At 49.3% G+C, this 14,458-nt stretch overlaps 3 non-coding genes across 3 annotated transcripts; all 3 read left to right on the top strand.

Annotated features, from left to right (window-relative positions):
- The first annotated feature begins 7,322 nt into the window (after window positions 1–7,322).
- TRNAE-CUC lies at window positions 7,323–7,394 on the top strand. Its single transcript has one exon. It is a non-coding gene; the product is annotated as a tRNA-Glu (tRNA).
- A 3,946-nt stretch (window positions 7,395–11,340) lies between these two features.
- On the top strand, window positions 11,341–11,413 carry TRNAM-CAU. Its single transcript has one exon. It is a non-coding gene; the product is annotated as a tRNA-Met (tRNA).
- A 1,237-nt stretch (window positions 11,414–12,650) lies between these two features.
- TRNAK-UUU lies at window positions 12,651–12,723 on the top strand. Its single transcript has one exon. It is a non-coding gene; the product is annotated as a tRNA-Lys (tRNA).
- Window positions 12,724–14,458: the final 1,735 nt, after the last annotated feature.

Here is a 14,458-nt window from a genome sequence, read left to right as displayed (position 1 = left end):
GATGCTGGGTTTAACTCCCAGTGGTGCCTTGTTGAGATGCTTTTAGAACACCTGGTATTGGCTACTGTCAGAAGACAAAATACAGAGCTAGATGGACCTTTGGTCTGGCCCAGTGTGGTTTTTCTTATGGTTTAAATTACCCTCACTGGCACTGATAATAGAGTTACTGAAAGTTTGGGAGTTAAGAGCTGATAGGTCAGTGGTCCAAGCCCCTTGCAGGTGACCCCCTCCCTCTGGGACAGGGACAGGTCTGAGCTATCGCACCAAATGCTGATTGTGGCTGCCAGAATCTGTGGCCAGCTCATTTAGTTTGCACCCAGGGTTGAGTCCTTGATTCACACATCAAGGATAACAACCCTTTGTTTCTCCTGCCCCAATAACAAGGAGACTGGGAATCCAACACCAGCCACAAGTGATCATTTCGGCAAGCAACCCAACCTATTTCCAACATACTGTAAAATCCACATGCAGACTCATACATGAAACCTTGCAAGAAAATCTTCCTGTGGGGGTCTGAAGCACCTGCTGCTGGAGGGAAGGAGGGAGCCGTGGGTTGGGATTGAGGAGCAGCGTGAGGAGGGGGGGCCTGTGGGTTGGGATTGAGGGGCACTGGGAATAGGGGGGGCCTGTGGGTTGGGATTGAGGGGCACTGGGAAGAGGAGGAGGCTGTGGGTTGGGACAGAGGAGAAGGGTGAAGAGGAGCAGGCTCTGGTTGGGAGTGAGGAGCAGTGAGCGTAGGAGGGACTGAGGGTTGGGATTGAGGGGCACTGGGAATAGGAGGGGACATGGGTTTAGGCTGAAGAGCATCTTCATTTGGGGATCCAGCAGGACAGGGGAAGGCAGCAGGCGATTCTAATTCCTTAGGGATATTCTGTGTGTTTGCGTGCAGGGAAGGAACATGCTCTATGCCCAGAGGCCTTTATTCCTCCAGCCTGCAAGGACAGAGGGGATGTCAAGGAGTTGTTCCTTCAATCCCCCCCACACAAAGGCCCTTCTTAGGAAAGGCAAAATCCCAAAGAGAAAGAGTAACACCAAAGAAGACTCCAGAAAGTCAGATTTTTACAATCATAGTGAGAAGTTTATCACCTGACCAGGGACTTGAACGCTGGACCCTCAGGTTAAAAGTCTGATGCTCTGCCAACTGAGCTAGCCAGGCTCACACACAAAAAATGCTACTTGGTGCAGAGGTGAAGCTAGTCAAGAAAAAGCAAGCAGGAAACAATTGGGGAAACCTGCTGCTCTCTCTCTCTTCCCAGCCCTGGCCTGGCCTGGTATTAGTGCAGGTTAAAAAGATGGGAAAATATTGGCATCTACCAGCATTTCATAGCTCTACAAGACTCAGGCACAATACAGAGGTGCCCATCTGCAAGTGCCGAATGGTTGGATTGGCTAATGCAACCTGTAGATGTCCAGGGCACACTGGGATATCGAGCCAAGTGTCCATCACCATCATCATTTCGAAGGGATAATGATAATGATGGGAAGGTTCACAACTGACTCAGCAGTTGCATACAAAGGTGCACGTTTGGCAGTTACATTGGGAAATTCTGGCTCCTTCTCAGGCTCAGGTTGGCCACCCCGGTCTAGATGTAGAAGTTACAACATTTAAACTTGAAAGAGGGGCCAATTTCCCCATCATTTCATACCTTTACATCCAAACACGATGACTTTCTGAATGAACCCTCCTCGTTCAGCCAGAAGATCTTGGGGTGGTTGTAGGAGTCACTGGATAAAATTCTCTGGACTCTGTTCTGAATCAGGTCAGATCAGAGGTACCTAATGATCTAATCTGGCTGTAAAATCTATATATCAACACCAAATATGGTGTGAAATTAATCCTCAAAAACGGCTGTTCCCCACCCAGACCCCAGCAAGGGGCTCTCCAAGGAAGGGGGCTGTTGAGGAAGGAAAGAAGAAAGATGTTCTCTCCCTGGAGGGACTGGGCTCTGCGCTTTGGACAGAAAGGAGGGGAAGGAAATGGTCACACGATGGCAGCAGAACCTAAGAAATGAAACACAACAGGCTTCTGAGCACGTTGCTTCTGAACAGTGAATGAACCTGACTCCCGTATCATGAAAAGCCAAAAAGCCGTTTCTTTCTATGCCCGGGAGAAAAGAGTTCCAATCATTCCTGCCTGTTTACTTTTGAATTATTTTACATTATAAAGAAAATTGTAACAAAATTAGTCTGAACTTGAGCTGCCTGTTATTAAAAGCTGGTTTCCCAATTCAGTTCCAACTGCCCTGCTAGAAACACCCCCAGGTCCCTGCTCACCCCAGGAATAGGAAAAAGAGAAACCTCCACTGGGCACTGCCCTTGGCTCCAGGCTGCTGTCCTGGGGTGCGGGTGGGGACTGATTGTTTCCTGCTGAGGAGGGAGCCAGTAGAGGCCTCTGATGCTCTGCTCCTAGCATCTGCCCGGCCCAGGCTGTCCTCTGCCTCAGCTGCTGCTCACGGCCTGCTCTAGAGTCAAACACGCAGGGCCCCCAGGGGAACAGAGGCTGGGACAGGGCAGCTTTGAACTGGGAAGATATTGGGAGTTCTCATTCCCTGAGAACTGGCCTGGCTCCCATCTCAACAGCAAACAAATCAATTCCACGTCCCCTCCCCAGAAAAACCAGCTTGGAGTCAAGGGCAGCAGGGAACGATTCCCTGCAGTTCCCACCGAGGCAGGAGAGAATCCAGGGTGTTTCTAGCAGAGCTTATGGAACTGACGTGGGGAAACCAGCCTTTAATAACAGGCAGTTCCAGTTTAAGCTAAGTGTTTTTAACAATTTTTACAACATTAAATAACCCTTCAATCGTAGTGTCACCATCCATAAAATTGCTTCAGCCTTACAGGTTCCCAAGTGCAAAACTAAACATCTCTTCAAATCCAAGGGAGTGGAGATCAGTCAGTGTTGAGAGTCATCCCACATAAAAGAACCATGTTGTGGTACATACTGGCCCCATCATGTGGCCATCGCCTTTCCCTCCTCTCTGTTAAAACTTTTAGTATTTTGCACAGAAACCTTCTTCCCTCAGGAGAGACTTGGGAACCAGGGCTGCCAGCCAGACAAAAACTTTTAAGAGGAGGCGTAACCTGTCAAAAAATGATCTCCCCTCTTCAGTTCAGTGACAGCCTGAAATGTTACTTGTCCCGGCAGAGCTGGAGGATTGAAAGCAGATACATCAAAGCCCTGTGTAGCTAGCAGGAATGAACATAAACACTCCCTGGTATCTGAAGAGATATTTAGTTTTACCCTTGGTAAACTACAAGACTAAAGGGAAAGGCAGTGGTGCCAAATATATAGAGTGAAACACAAAACACTCGTCATGGTTATGCCCATAGTGACTGCAAAATCTTTCTATATACTTATTATTATTTTCTCTGGTGTCTAGAGATTGACCAAGAAATTTGGCTCTTGATAAAATAATCAACTACCCCTGGTTAATGCAATGGACTAGAAATTGACTGGGGTCTCTCCACACAGGTTCAAATCCTGCCAGCTACAGATGCATTAGTATATTGTCATTACTGTTGTCTTAGTGCCTGAGCATCCACAGAGCCAAATCTGGTCTTGCTCTGAGGCTGTCTACACTTAAAATGCTGCTCTAGCACTGTGGAGAAGACAGTTGCTACAGTGAGGGGAGGGGTTTTCCATTCCTGTAATAGCTACATTCACAGAACAATCTTTCCTTTCATTTAGCACTATCTAACCATGGCTTAGGTCAGCTTAATTATACTGGTTCTGGGGTTTTTCACACCCTGAAAGACGTACTTGTTAGAGGGTTTATCCCATCACCCTCCCATTTCCTGGTCCTTCTCGCGTGACCAGAGAGCAGCAATGCACGAAGCTCAAAGGTGCAAACAATTCAGTGTTTATTGGGGTAAACTTCCAGCAAGCAATGATTCCAATTTCCTTCCTCAGTATCCCCCTTCCCAGCTCTGACACCACAGAGCCTTGCCTGTGTCCCTGTTCCCCTTCGCTGTTCCTATTCCCCCCCTTAGCAAAACATAATTCTAATTCCTCTACCCTCATTCCCCCCATTACTTCCTGATTGACTGCAGACTATATAATAAAACTGGAGTTCTGCTTAGCTATGCCTTAACCAATCATTTCACTGAAATGTAATTTACCAATCCTAACATATTATAAAACGATTATCTAACCAATTATACCCCACCACCTTAATTGGTTTACACCCAACAATTTAATTATACAGCAGACAGAAACAATCACAGCACCAGACAGAGATTATACAGACAAGCAATAGGAAAGTGGGGACTACAGTGATAGAACAACACAGAAATGAGGATTTCACACCCCAGCTGTTGGTAAGTGAGTTGTTCCCAGACAGGATGCTATCATGGTAGAGGTTGTGGGTGCTGGTTGCTTAACTGTCTGGCCCACAGGGCAGGATTTTGAGGTTCACCATTACTTTCTCAGAATGCCAGCACCCATCTTTTGTTCACTTAAAATGCGAGCAGGGAGATTCCAACACCACAGAACTCATGGAGCTCCAGGAAACGTGTAACTTTAGGTCCGGGTGACTGTGTCTAAAAATCAGCTGTGCTGTAGAACGTCTCTAGGAGTTGAAAGAGATGTGCCGTCTCGACCGCCCTAAAGAGTTCATCAACTATTAATGAAAACTAGGGTTCATAAATCAGATTATTTGTAGTATCAGGATGGTGGACTGATCTAAAGTACTAGTTATAAGACTCATTTTTTTACAATCCCTTCGGTGTTCTGGTCTCTGCATAGAAATGTGGTTTCACATCCCACTCCTGACATTTTACCATTTAATTCTATCTGGAGAAAATGGCCTCACTTCAATCTCCTTTGGAACAATAGAACCCCATTTGCTTAGCTTTGCTATTCTAGTAGTTGTGAGAGAAGCTCCAAACCAGGGGGAAACAGGGCCTGTTCTCTCGACTGATCACTTTTTTTCTTCCTTCATTCCAAGCCATTTTCTCAGATACGTCCGTATTTCCCACACTTTTATGAAACTTTAGGGTCATCACTTAATTGCCACACAACTGTACTTATGAAGTGAAGTGAAACACAACATTTTTTGGATATTCTTGCAGAAGAGTTTTGCTTTCTGACCTGGAATTGAACAGGGGCTGCCCGAGGGGGACAATGCTGCTCCCTTTTCTTCACTCATTCAAAAAACATAAGTTCTTGGTGCCCTTTGTTTCCCTGTTCTTCAAACACCTGTCGGGGGTGGCCTAGGGAGACTTGGCCCTGACTCTCGGGGTCCTTCCCTGCCCTACCTTTCTATATGATTCTGTTGTGTGGGTTTGTGCTGTGTCGCTGTTCCACGATGAGCTGTTTTGCACAGTGTCACTTTGCACTCTGATGCATTGCTTCATGTTGTATGGTCTTTGCACTGGCTTGTGTTGCGTTGGTTTGAGCTGAGCTCTTTTGCAGTGTGTCATTTTGCCCCATGGGGCAGTTCAATTGCATGGCGCTGAATTGTCGGGCTTTGCACTCCTACGTATTGTCACTTTGTGCTGTGGAATGTCAGTTCATGCTGAATTGTTAGATGTTAGATTGGGGTGTTTCCACTTTTGTTGTTGTTTATATTATATTGCGATGGCATCGAATTATAGAGCTGTACGGCTGCAAGGGCCCTGGAGAGGTCATGAAATCCAGCCCTCTCTGCTGAGGCAGGGCCAAGCAGAGACGATGCGTCAGGGCCATGTGGGATCAAGTGCCCACAGCAGCCGGCCCAGGCAGGGAGCAGAAGGAGGGAACCAGAGCCAGAGCAGGTTGTCTATGGGACCAAGTATATGGAGAGTATCCTTGACAGAGGTTTGGTCAACCTGTTCTTAAAAACCTCCGAGGACAGAGACTCCACAGACTCCCTTGGGAGCCTATTCCAGAGCTTAACTACACTCAGAGTTAGAAAGCTGTTCCCAACATCTAACGTGAATCTCCCTGGCTGCAGATTAAGCCCATTACTTCTTGTCCTACTGTCAGTGGACATGGAGAACAATTAATCATTGTCCTATTTATAAAGACCAAACTTTTCTCTCTGCAGTCATCCATTAAATGGTTATTATCCCCACTTCTTGCCTGGGGTAGAATGGAAGAGGAGAAAATTATATTTGTTCTTACTTCATGTTTTACTGAAGCTCAGAGAGGAAGGAACCTGATCTGCCTTAGATTGTAGAGCGGACAGAGAATTTATTTCATTTTGGGCTGTGACTATAAGCATAAGAGTGACACCTAAGAGCTGTTGCTGCTTCCCAATATGGAGCTTAAACTTATGCTGGTAGGATTAAGAGTCTCATGCTCTACCAACTGGGCTGGCCGGATTTGAAGTCAGTAAAGTGCCCAGTCGCAGTGTAGAAGGAGCCCTGAGGGCATTTATTTGCGGAGCTGAGGTTCCCTGTCTGACATTTGCCTTCTTTCCTGGTTCATTATGTCTCCAGCGAGAAAACCGGAGCTGTCACAAAGCTGGTTAGATGCTGCTCTCTAGCCCAGAGAGCTGGGGTTGATTTAACATGCTGTCGCCATCAGCTGGTCAGAGTAACCAGCGGGGAGGGTGGAATTTAGGATTCTCCCACCAGTGGGAGGTGCTGTTGGACTCATCTAGTGGGGGAGAGTCTGAAAAAGCTTCTCAGCTCCCAGAGAAGGGGTAGACAAGCCAGTTCCCCACACACACACATTTTCACAGGGAATCAGGTCCCCTGAGGAAAAACTTAAAAGAAGCCTGGCCCAGGAGTGTCAGAGAAGGGAATCACTGTTTGCCTTAAGAGGTGGGTGAGGGAAACCTGCAGGTCCGTAGATCCCTCCATCATCTGATAGAACCATTTGTGGGGAAGGTCTGGGGAAGCCAAGGAGGACAAGGAGACGGGAAAAGGGCTTGCAGCTGTTGTGCAATCCCCATGCTCCCAGCAGAAGGGTCCGGGGGGCTCCGTGCTCAGAACTCACAAGATGGCAAAGCTCAGAGCCCTGTTACACGGAGTCAGAATGTGATCAGCTCACACCCAGGGGGAGCAACACCCCTTCCTTGGTCTCTATGCCAGAGCTCCTATCAGCTCAGTGTCCTTCCCGCAAGAGCGGGCTGCTGAGAGGGTTGCGATGGGGTAAATGAAGGCAGAGGAGGATTGTTCCTCATGTGGTTTTTTTGTGTGTCTCTGTGATCCTGCTGGAGGAAGCATCATTTGAGTTTGTTTCAGTGACTTGGGTTGGGCTGAGGTTGTGACCCTGAGCACAGGGGTTCTCTGCTCTTAGCCCCTCAGGGAGTGGACAGTGGAACAGTTTCAGAAAGTGGCTAGAAAGTAGCCTAAGAAAGTGTAGCATAAGTGAGAAGAACAACACCATCATCACCTCCCTGATGGTCTAGTGGTTAGGATTTGGTACTCTCACTGCCAAGGCCTGGGTTCAATTCCCAGCCAGGGAAAAGTGGCTTTAAACCAGAAAAGCTTCAATTATTCTTCACTTGCAATGTAAACAAATCCATTTATTTTCCAGATTCCGCCATCTTCCCAGCGTCTTCATGGCAGGGCTGGCTCCAGGCACCAGCGCAGCAAGCAGGTCCCTGGGGTGGTCAATGGAAAGGGGAGGCTTCAGCGGCAATTCGGCCCTCTCAGTCCCTCTCAGAGGGAAGGAATTGCCACCAAAAGCAGCAGAGGTAGAGCTGCCATTGATTGCAGCTTTTTTATTTATTTTTTCCGCTTGGGGTGCCAAAAACGCTGGATCAGGCCCTGCTCCATGGAAGACAATTTGTTAAATCCCAGATGAGTGCAGTTCTATCAGTTCTCAGCCTGAGTCCTTAGGTCTTAATCCTGAGGCTATTGTCCCACCATGGGGCCATTTCCCGCCTCTCTTTCCTAGGGAAGCACAATTTTCCTTGCACAGACACAGGAACAGCAAGATCTTTCTCTGTCCCTTGTGCAAAGCAGGGGGCCAAATTCCATGGAAACAATGGACAAGCAGGGGGCCCTGGGCACATCCAGCCCTGGCCGTGAGATGTTCCCTCCCCTCTTTCTTTATGCCCCTGTTGTTATTTCATGGATTGTCTGGGATGGGGGGAAAAGCTGAGTTCACTCCAGGTGGAGGGGAAAAAGGACCCTGAAAATCTCAGGCCCCAACCCCTGCTACCAGGATCACCGAGGTGCTGGGAATCTGCATGGGAAAGGGACTGTGTGAATAGTCAAGGTGGGGAATGAATAACAATCTACAACTAGATCCACCTCATTAATCACTGACACAGGCTAATCCTGCCGCCGATAGAAGGGAAACTGGGAGAAATTCTTTGCTGCTCAGCCATGGAAACAGTGACCCAATTGCACCGCAGTGAATGTGCTGGGGAAAGCTGGACTTTACAGGCAGGTGGAAAAAGCAGATCCTAGAAACACCTGGAGCTCCCCACAGCACTGCTGCCACCAGGGTCAGGTGTTGAGCAACTCACAGTGCCCCCTCCCCTCCCATTACCTTCCAGCAGGGGGTGGCAGCACCCCTCACCCAATGCAGGGGAGAGGCCTGATTGTATCTCTGCACCCTGAGTCCAGGGCACCCACTCTCTCTGCCCCACACATCGAATCTGGCCCTGCTGCAAAGTGACCCTAAGAACCAGCAATCTCCAGGACAGCAGGTTTGGCCCTCAGAGCAGGGAATGTGTCCCCCATGCTGCTCTTAGGCCACTGGGTGCTCTGGAAACAAGAGGGCTCTGAGTGTAACCCAGGGGTCAGCAACCTTTCAGAAGTGCTGTGCCGAGTCTTCATTTATTCACTGTAATTCAAGGTTCCGCATACCAGTAATACATTTTAATGTTTTTAGAAGGTCTCTTTCTATAAGTCTATAATATATAACCAACTATTGTTGTATGTAAAGTAAATAAGGTCTTTTAAAATGTTTAAGAAGCTTCATTTAAAATTAAATTAAAATGCAGAGCCCCCAAGACTGGTGGCCAGGACCTGGGCAGTGTGAGTGCCACTGAAAATCAGCTCATGGGCCACCTTCGGCACACGTGCCATAGGTTGCCTACCCCGCAGGAGTTTCAATCCTGTTCAGTAAGGGGCAAGTGCCAATTGCATGGAAGGTCTTGGGGTGGTTTCTGCTCCTAAGTCACCTTGGTACATGTAAGATTCCCACCCGCTGTGCTGCTTGGGACAAGGGCAGATGAGACGGGCGAATCCTCCAGCACTGGAGGGAAAGGTCCCATCTGCACAGACTGAGAGGCAAGGAAACAGAGGGGCAGTCAGTGCTCAGAGAGGAGAGAGGTCAGTGATTTACACCCACCAGGGGACACTGTCTTTCTGAGGCGAGTGCAGCTTGCTTGGGATGGTGCTGACAATGGGTAGAAAAAAATGCTGGAGTCAATGACTGATGAGACCACAGAAGGGGAAGGGGAATGGCAGCCCCACAGAAGGTCCTGGGTGCTCAGATGCCCCAGTTATTGCACCCTGGCCTGTCACAGAGAGAGAAAAGACCCAGCGGGACCCAGCCCCCCTACAGTGATCCCATGGACAAGAACCTGGCTGGGAGTGGGGTGAAGGTTCCCTCTGGGCAAAGGGGAGCTGAAATCCCTCAGTGTCCTGGAATTTAAGCAATGGAAGCTTCAAACCCTGCAGGGGTGTGGGCTGAGGTGCATCAGCAGAAGGTTGGGCTGGACGGGGCGGCAGGTTTGTACAATTTTTGGTGGTGCCCAGAATGGGACCAAGTCCTGCCCCCACACACACACACACACCTGCCTAAGGCTCTGGGAGGGAGTTTGGGTGTGGGAGGGAGAGGGGCTGGGCTCTGGGAGAGTTTGGGTGCAGGGTCTGGACTCAGTCAGGGGGTTGTGCTGCAGGAGGGTGTGCAGGGGGCAAGCTCTTGGAGGGAGTTTGGGTGCAGGTGTGGGGTCTGGGTTGGGGGTGCAGGAGAGGGTGAGGGGTGCAGCATTTACCTCGGGCATCTCCCAAAAGCAACCTGCAACCTCCTCTGGCAGCAGCCCCTAAGCGGGAGGGCCAGGGGTGTCTCTGTGCATGGCTGCCCGCAGACTTCACCCTTGCAGCTCCTATTGCCACAGTTGGCAGAGTTGGCACTCAGGGCGGGGCAGCGCACGGAGACCTCCCCCACACCAGGGACGTGCCAGCCATTTCCGGGAGTGGTGTGCCACATGGAGTGAGGGCGGGCAGGAAACTGCCTTAGTCCCCTTGTGCTGCTGCTGGTGGTGGCGGGGGTCCCCGGGCCCTTTTAAATTGCCCAAGGGTGGCAGGCAGCACTGAGGGGGACACTCCCAAGGGCCTAACGTTGCTTTGCACAACGATAAATCTTGGAACAGGACAGAAATGAAATGGCAGCAGAACCTAAGGAATTAAAAGCCTCCGGATTCTTGTGTGTGCACTGAGTCTGAACGGAAACTGTAATTTGACTCGCTTTGTGTCTGCGGCTGGTAAAATATCAAGGCAAAATCATTCCAGTGATTGTGACCCTGGGATTGAGGAGGTTTTGGTCTTATTAAAATGTAACTAGCATGTTACACTTGTGTTTTTAAAGGTGGCTTCCCCAAGCAATCCCAAGTTGTTCTTCCCACAGCTGGCTGATGGGGGGCAGCAGGGGATCTCCCCAATCTGGGGGAATCTCTCTGGGCCCCACTGTTAATTCTCCATCCTTTCTCCCCCTAACCATGCCCACCCCCCATTATCAATGTTTTGGAGCAACGCCTCCCGCCCTCCCTCCCTTTATGGGATACAGACTCTGTGACAGAGACTGACTGGGGCTCCTCTCTACACGGCCCCAATGGGGAAGGAAAGAGACTGGAGGGAGGGGGAGAAGACGAGCAGAAGGAGTCAAATGGGGCTAAATCAAAACAGAGGAGATTTTCTTTCTGTCAAAATGTCCTGGAGTCTCATGGCTGAAAAGCCGCATCTTGAGTTAGGTTTGATGCATCAGCCTTTCAATTACCAGGCAAAGGTGTGAATCACAGAGACTGATAACTGCCTGCTTCCCAGCTTTGCCAAACAAGCACCTGCACTGGTGCAACTGGTTAGCGCAGAGTGGGCTACTGCTGGGGTTATGAATTCAAGCCTTATTTGGAGCACTGGTTTTTATTACCTGTGTAGTTTCCCCAACTTGCTTTGCTTAATTTGCATGGAAAGTGCCCTACTAGGAAAAAGAGAGTAAGCTCTAAAATGTGGAAGTAGGTGCATAGCTTGGAAACATCCCCCCTGTGCTGCCATTAGTTCCAGTAGATTGTTCACTGGCAGCATGAATTGATTTCTTTGCTGCTGTGAAAGCTGCCAGGAAAAGTCTCTGGTCACCAGAGCTCCCTGCTTCTTCCAGCACATCTCTGGCTCCTTCCCTGCCCCAGTCACTGCTGTAGGAGGGTCCTATATACACTGAGCCTCAAACTTTTCCAAACCTTCTTAGCACAGTTGGCAGCGTGTCAGTCTCATAATCTGAAGGTCCTGAGTTCAAGCCTCAGAGAAGGTAATGGGTTTAGCTCCCTGCTTCAGATTTTCTACAGGAAATCAGAGAAAAGAAACTAGAGGAAAGTGGTTTCTAGACACCCTACCACCCATCTCACACACACACAGAGACTTTTCCAAGGCATTTTCTTTTCCTTCTCTATGGACCTTGTATTTTTCACAGAGCAAAATAAAACAAAAACATGCAAGTCCAAGCCTAATACAGTATGAAACTCAATACAGATCAAATCTCACCCTCAGAGATCTTCCAATAAGCTTCTTTTGCAGACTAGACTTATTTTATGTCTGGGCCCAATCTTTTCACCTCGTATAGTCCGTGTTCCAGCTTAGGTGGTAGCTAGGGGATGTCTCATGACTGCAGCCATGTTTGTTCAGTTCCACCCCCTTATACAGCTTTGGTACAAGGCAGGAATTCTTTGTCTCTCTCCTGAGGAAGAGCCCCAGGTTTAAGATGGATTCCTGTACCAGGTGACATGGTCACATATCTGTGAGACCCCCAAGCCTTCATTCTTCCTGGCCTGACTCACAGATGGTGCAGGACAGAGCCATCTCCAGTCAGTTGTCCTGGTTAATGGGAGCCATCAAGAGTCCAAACCACTATTAATGGACCACACTTTGCATCATTACAACAGGACCTCAGAGGTATAGTTCATATTTCTAGTTTCAGATCCAAGAATGATCGGTTCATACAAATAGGATGAACACACACAGTAGATTATAAGCTTTGTAATGATACCTTACAAGAGACCTTTTGCATGAAGCATAGTCCAGTCACTTTATATTCACACTCATTAGCATATTTTCATAAAACCCTATGGACTGCAACGTCACAGCTGGGAAAAGGTTTTACTGCAGCACCTGGGAGCAGTTGAGTTTCATGTTCAGGCTGTGGTATGAGTTCCTCCAGGTTTCTTGTAAACACGCAGGGACCTTCGCGGATGCTCTCAATACAGGAATGGCCCAGACATGATAAAGTGATGGGGATTGCATTTTCCTTTTTTATTTTTGTATTTCCAATGACATTTCTGTTTGTGATTTCGTTTTGCTTTGTATAACCGTGTTTTCTCCTGGATTTGATAGTTAACTAAAAAAAGAATAAGACCTCAGGGCGCCGGATGGAGGAGCAGGCTGGGGCTAGGACTGCTAAGAGAGGGAGAGTAGCAGGTTTTCTGTATTGTTTCCTGCCCTCATTTTCATGACTAGGTTCTCTTCTGGATGAAATTTGCTTTGCTTACATGTGAGCCTGGCTAGCTCAGTGGGTAGAGCATCAGACTTTTAATCTGAGGGTCCAGGGTTCAAGTCCCTGGTCAGGTGAAGTGGGAACTATTCCCCTCAACATGAAAGAAGGTGTTTCTGCAGCATGTTATTTGACCTTTTTTCCCCAGGACTTGGCTTTTCACTAGGAAGGGCCTGGGACTGAAGGGGCAACTTCCTCACATGCCCACTGGCCTCTCAGTCTCGATTAAGAATGCTTCAGCTCCCAGAGGCCTAACTGCTGCAGGCCAACTTGGTGAGCAAATGCAGGGCTGCCCCCACAGGGTCATTCACACCAGAGCTCAGCAGAGGTCTGGGGGTTCCCTATTGTCCCCATGGTGTAAGGGCCAGCACTCGGGACTTTGAATCCTGCAATCTGAGCTGAAGTCTCGGTGGGATCTGAGGACAATTCCTGTGCCACAAACCCTGCTGGGTCTTCCAAGGCTCTGTCTTGCTTTCTCCAATGCCATGAACGCTTGTCTTTTGCCCGCTAGCTGTTGTGACTTGAGCACAAGAGGGGACGTTTCATCCAGAAGCCTGGCCGTGCCTGGAGTCCTGTAGGTAGGGATGCGAGCTCCATTTCCTTTGAGTCCTGAAGCTGGGCTGCAGCCTGGCCTAGGAGGCAGCCCTATTGGTTGACCTACTGGCCCAAAGTCACTTGGGCGGTGTTGTCTTTCCCCAGGGATGCTGAAGGGCCTAAGGGAGGGAGGCTCAATACACCCCCCTATCAGTCAGGGCGGAAGAGGAGGGCTACAAGAGTTTGCAGGTTGATGGCTGGGCCTCCTAGCGTTCGGTTGGGGACGAGGTGGGGAACGCGAACTGGGAGAAATGGTTGCTGGCCTGTGAGGAATGGCTCAGCCGGTGGCGGAAGGGGACCTTGTCATTAACCTCAGCCATGTGTTTCCCCCTGCTCCACGAATGCTGCTGAGACCGAACACGATGGCCTTCCACTTTTTGTGGGGCCATAGGATGTCCCTACCTAGTCAGGAGAAGTGCGGCTTTTCTGCTGTATTAGAAATGGTGGTTGGGCCTGGTGGGCTTTGAAGCCTTGTACGGCTCTACTTTTTTGTTTTTCAATTTTCAGTGGGTGGCTGAGCTGGAGGGCAGGTCAGGCCCGAGGGGAATGATGGGACAACCATAAAGAACCCAACTGACTCTTCCGAAAAGGCCATAATTTTTTATACCCCACTGGGAGCAGCACCGGATATGGGATGGCCGATAGTGGCGGAAGGGGGAGGAGATTAGGAAGGCCTCCCCCCCCGCATGTTCTTCTATTCCCACCTTACATCCTACAGGATTTTCAGTGGGTGGCTAAGTGGAAGGTACTTCCAGGATGGCTTCATCCGCAACAGTGGCCGCCCTCACAGCAGTGGCAGCCACAGCAGCAAGCCCCCCCCCCACACTTCGGCTCAGTCTGAACAGAGGTCAATGTACCACTGGGTGAGACAGGCCAATTTTAGGGAGCTTCCTCTGAAGGTGAGCAACTGTTCCCAGAAATAACTCACAAGAGCTTTAAAGTATTTGCAAATGTGCACGGCTGGCATGTGCAGAGCAAAGGCTGCCCGGGGCACTGTGTCAGGCTCTGGCACCGCTTGAGACAATGGACCATCTTCAGCCACCAGGCGACCCAGGATATAAGGCAGGAATGGGGTGAGGAAGCAAGTCAAGCTGAGCAAGGCAGGCAAAAATTAATCTCACCTTCGTGGGCGCTCGCAATGATACCCTTTTTGTGTGCCAGGGCTGACAAAAACCTCCCAGACAGGCCAAAAAAGCAGCAGGGGTATTCTATCTGCTA

Source organism: Mauremys mutica, unplaced genomic scaffold (genome assembly GCF_020497125.1).
Source record: "Mauremys mutica isolate MM-2020 ecotype Southern unplaced genomic scaffold, ASM2049712v1 Super-Scaffold_100469, whole genome shotgun sequence".
Lineage (NCBI taxonomy): Eukaryota > Metazoa > Chordata > Testudines > Geoemydidae > Mauremys > Mauremys mutica.
This window is presented reverse-complemented; position numbering and strand designations above follow the sequence as displayed.